We start from the raw sequence: 5792 nt of genomic DNA on the forward strand, positions 1-5792 counted from the left end.
TTCATGCGTTTTCAAAGACTGCATTGAACATCATCCCAGTGATAAATCAGTACCACATTTGACGTATTACAGTCCCGTATATTTGCTACCTCTCATAAAGCTTTGCAGGTAAAATAAAATGCCTTAAACATATTAACAACAGAATGTGCTGGCTGGCTGTTAATTCATTTGACTGTTCAACAGCACCCAGTCCATCCGGATGTCTGACAAATGTTCTGTGGTTATTTGGTGCGCATAAAATACACAGGGACACCCGTATGCAGTATCCCATAAGTCATAAAAAGGGCTCCTACAGGAAAAAAGATGAACATATTCCATGCGCATCCTGGCATTTGTGAATTAATTGTACCTGACGTGAGTATGTGCTTAACGTAGTTGATGCAGCGAACTTTCCGAACATAAATATGATTGAGTTTTCCTCTGCCAGATATAAATATGAGTTCGGGAAAGAAGAAGAAAAACATGAACGCAATATAAAATACAGTAAAGGCACAATTTACATTTTGCGCAGTTATTCATTTTAGCATTTTATGGCTGTTTTGACGCATATACAGTACGTCGACTATGCATATACCGTGTAGGCACTGCAGCAACAGACTAAAATGTACAGCGCACACATCATTTGTGGAACAAGGCCAGCTTTCTCAATGTCCCATGCTTAGTTATTGGTAGATGGATATAATATTTACTTTCCACCGCTATTGAAATAAGATGCAACAAACCACAGCATAGCCTTGGCACATTTTCAGTATTGCAGAAACCATGCTGTCGGTATGAATAAAACAGACTGAGACTATGCAAATCCAAGCTCTTGGCGGACCTTGGCGAAGGCCGCGACGACACTCAGTCTGTTTAATGTTTTCAGCGCTACGCTATGAATATGGAAGCAAAGAGCGAGCTCACATTTAATTAGCCAGCCACCAATGATCTGTGATTATTGTTTTCCTCTTCAAAACCAAAATGCAGTTTAACAACTCTGTTTGCACATTTAAAATGCGGTAATGTGCTTTGCTAATAACCCATGGATGCATTAGTAATACAGCACATTCGCTTTTTAATTTTAATGTGTTTGTTGATACGTGGGATGAAAAGAAATCACTGGGAAACTCTTTAATAAAATAATGAAGTTCGTTTTAATGAAGTGAGTGTTTTTACAGTTGCTTGCGGGTAATACAAATAAGTATATTTCCTTGAATATAATAAAGAAAATACTGTAATATTTTGGGAAAAGTACAGAATGGAGAGTAAACACAAACTTACAAACAAGGCAAAAGTGGAGCTAAGGATAACTAATATTGAAAAGGTGAGACTTGAGATTGGATTTGAAAATGGCAATATTCTCTGCTTTAGTGGTTATTACCTACTCATTGGCCAGCCTGTCTTCACACCTAACTCCCAGGTACAAGGGAAGGTGGAAAACTAGCAGTTCTCAGCCCTTAGGGACCGTGGGTTGCTGATCCCTGCTCTATAAAACCTGCCTTAAATAGGGAAATATGAGCTGAGTTATTGGCTATATATTAATTCAATAACCAGTAAATACCAACCTATCCCTTTAATTAGTTGCACTTCTCAATTCCCCGTGTTCTTGAGACCAGGGAAATGAAATAGAGCTGCTTTCATCACATCACTGGGTAATTGCATACAGACAGACACGTAAATCAATTGTACAAGCAACTGAAAATTTGACCAGTTCTGTCAATTCCAGCAAAGCTATTTGTGCAATGATTAGAGCTTCCTCAAAGATGATAATTTCTATCTTCCCCTGCCTGGTAGTGGGGCTTTTCTTCATACGGTCTTTATTTAACGGTATTAGCGTAAATGTAAAGCTCTTTCACCGAAAATGAAAATGGATGCACACACTTTAAAATCCAGTGGGAAGCTATACGAGGATCAATGCGGATAATGTCTTTGTAGGAATGCTGATTACACACTAAACGCTGCCTTGCAGTCTGTCATACGTGAGATATTGCACCAGATGCAGCCGTTAAGCAAAGGAGAGAGCGGTAGTAAAGATTTAAGAAATAAGAAGAAATTTACCTTTATTTGCCTTCAAGCACATCGGGCAAAGCTTCCTATTTCTTGCAACCTCTCTTCAGTCCACAGTTTAATCAATTGTTACATCTCAAAATATAATGGATTTCCTGCACAGTGAAGTATATGTGATGTAACTGCAAACTGGTGCATGACTCCTCGTACTTTACACCCGACCCAACATGGCCCAGAACCATTGCTATTACATGCTGGCTTTATTATTAAAAGTGTGAAGCAGTGTTGGCTATTATATGACAGTACTTCTGAGTTATTGACTTCAGAGAAGGTACCAAAGCCTTTCTACTGCTATGGGACATCAGTTCATTCATTGACATTAGCGATTCATTATCATTTTTGGAGAGTCCACCAACATTTCATTTTCAGTTGATTTCATCAGTTGAAACCAACAATGTAGAATAACTAGACAACACAATTTGTTAATATATTTATAATTTATTCCCAGCTTTAAAGTGACATGCTGTACATAATGCAGCATTAAGATGTCACTAAAAGTTCTTAAATCCAAAATGTGATAACAGATATGTCTGGCAGACTGTTGAAGACATTCAAGTCTGCAGTTGGCTGCCCTGCCAGGTTTTGGTAGCATAGTTTGATATTACATTTTAGCAGCATACTAATACAAAGAGAACTGCTTTTGAATAACTGGCTGGTCCTTCTTCAAAAGCATTTAGACAAGACGAGGGCTTAAAGTTAAAGGTTTTCTGCTGAAACAACTTATGCCATTCAGTCTGACTCTTGAGTTTTTCACTGCTAGTGCTTGAATGAAGAGATAATTTGGCCTTGCAAGAGAGATATGAGCAGTTCACTTTTGATATACTTTAGTTCTCATTGCAAGGGTGATGCCTGCTTTTCAAGGAGAGTGTAATGATCTGAGAATGTCAACGATGAAGCTAAAAAACCCATGGTAAAAAGAGTAGAGAGAATAGAAGGGGAGATATTCTTTTGTATGCTTTATTGTGAGTTATTCTGAGCTGGTTGGCTAAGATGTAACACAGAGCACATCTCATATTGAATCCATTGGTTGTTTTGAATATGCAGTGGTGATGTCACAGGTGATTGATACTGAATCATCCACAGTCAGGGGAGGGGTCTCTGCTTCCCCACTACAGGGAGTGGAGGAGAGGAGTCTGCTATCACATTCCTCAAGTAAACTGTCCTTTGGGGTACCAGGCACAGACTTAAACTTTCACGACCCCTTCATCTGCAAAGTCAGGACTATTTATTTTCATTGGGGGTGGTGTTGGGGGTGTCCCTGGTTTATGAGTGGCTGTGTGGCTCATCCTAAGGTACTGATTAATGCTGCAGTTTGTGGATGGGCCCCTCTGCCCAATATCAAATCTGAACTGTGCTAGCCCCACAGGGCAAGTCATAATTGATCGCTGTCCCAGCTGAAAAAAAAAAGACCCAAGCTAGGTTTTGAAACAGCTGGTTGACCACCTACCAGCTCAGAAAAGCTACCAGCACTAGCTGGTTGAACAGCCCATACCCAGCTAGACCAGCTTATTACCAGCTTGGCCATGCTGATTAACCAGGTCTTGCTAGACCAGCTTATTACCAGCTTGGCCATGCTAATTAACCAGCTCATACCTTGCTAGACCAGCTTATTACCAGCTTGGCCATGCTGATTAACCGGCTCATAACCAGCTAGACCAGCTTATGACCAGCTTGACCAGCTCAATTTTCAAGCTGCCATAACTGGAATTTACAGCAGGGCGTATCTCCTGGGGATGGGGATATTCGCACTGTATCTATTGGCTCACAAATCACTCGAGCTAGTCAATAGGGTGCGCGGTCTGCTTGCTTAAGGCCCAGCCTCACACCGATGGACTGCGGTGTGTAAAGGAGCAGCAGTTTGAGAGAGCAGCACACGCTCATTTGGGCTCTCCGCTGACAGTGGAGGTGGCAGCAGTGGGCACGGTGGGTGAATATGATTAAGCTTTCCAAATTGGGAAGAATGCAGAGAAAAGCATTAAAAATGTATAAGCCCACAGATTTGAAAATAATGTATAAAGCGCTGCTAGTGAAATGATATGATGTGGTAAAGGCACCGCCAGGATGGATGAGATCAGAACCCCCTCAAGGAGTGCGAAAACGCCACTTCTGTCTTTTCATTTCAGCTGAATTATGTGCAGGGGTTTAATGATTGAGTTTCACTCATCATCTTCACATGCTGAAAAAAGGCCCGTTAATGTCACTTTTTATACAGCATGTTCCACTTATATACAATGTTATGGTGAAGTGTAAAATGTCTATGTAGTGAAACACTTAGGTTCTATGTGATTGTTCCTGTAAGGGGTCGGGTGGGGGTAAGGCATCCTTGTGCGTTCGTGGTATTGGGGTATTGGGCCGTAGTAGTAGACCGCTGGCCATCCGTAGAGCACTGAAGCCGTTCTCAGCTCCGCATGACCAGCCTGGAAATGACTCACCTCGTGGTGTTAGCCCAACGAGGCTCTGGCTACGGGAAAGTCAAACCTACTGCTGTGGGCTAACAACACACATACGTAGTTGAAACACATAGTTACAGAAACCTCTATCAATAGAAATGCAGCCTTATGTCCCAGCAGGGATGAAGATAATAAACTACTCGTACATGTAATGTTGCATTGGATCCCAAAGGTTTGCTCACACTATCTGACCTTAATGCGTAACTTAAAGGTTTTAGGTTCGATTCCCAAAGTGTGTCAGTGGCAGCTGCAAGGTGATTCATCTGGATTTCTTTAGATATTGCACTGCTGTGAAAGAAGATGGCTGTCTGTAAAGCAGGAGAGCGATAAAAGTGTCAACTCCTCATTCACACTACCCTTCTTCACGAAGGTGTGCATTGAATTTATCGTGCCTCTCATCAGCGCAATAAAACCTCAAATAGACTACACCTTCAATGTGTACTTAGTAATTAGCTACTAATTAAAAGCGGAAAAACAATTACAGATTACACTTCAACACGTGCTTAGTAACTGGGTAGTAATTAAATGTGAGTAAAGAATTAGAACAGCAGCTCAGATTTTTGATGCGTCGGCCATTTTAAACAAAGGAGAAGAGATAAATCACATACATGGACAGTAATATATCCAAGCCTTCCCTGTCAAGGTACAGATATATAGTGGGTCAACCTGAGCCCAGAACTTTAGTAATTGCTGGGGAAGGTTCTCGCTCGCTCCCTGTTTATTATTAAAATGTAGTCTGTAGGAACTGCATAGGTTAACAGAAATACTGTACGTACAGAGATAGAGAAATATGACCCTGTGGTCTCGGGGGAACCTGCTGCAAATGTGAAGGTTAGCGCTGTTACTTCATCCCCGTGTTTGGCTGAATGCTAATTCACTTATTCCATAAACTGTCCGACAGCAATTAATTTACACAGCAGGGGCTGCACAAAAGATTCATCAGACATCGCCTGTACAATGGAGACGGCACTATAGTCCCAAACGGGCTGCTGCCTCATGCTATTACTGTTTTACACTCAACATTCAATACATTTCATTTATGCAGCTGCATTGATAACGGCCCGGCATTTGAATATGCACAGTATGCGGCTTGTGTGTGTGTGCGCTTGTGTGTATGTGTGTGTGTGAGTTTGTGCGTGCGTGCGCACGTTTTTGTGTTGGTCTGTTTGTGCTTGTTTGCGTGCGTGTGTGTGTGTGAGTGCACGTGTGTATGTGTGTGTGCATGCGCACGTTTTTGTGAGTGTGTGTGTGTGCATACGTGTGTGGCTTATGTGTGTACGTTTCTGTGCATGTATG

Source organism: Conger conger, chromosome 7, assembly GCF_963514075.1.
Source record: "Conger conger chromosome 7, fConCon1.1, whole genome shotgun sequence".
Classification (NCBI taxonomy): domain Eukaryota; kingdom Metazoa; phylum Chordata; class Actinopteri; order Anguilliformes; family Congridae; genus Conger; species Conger conger.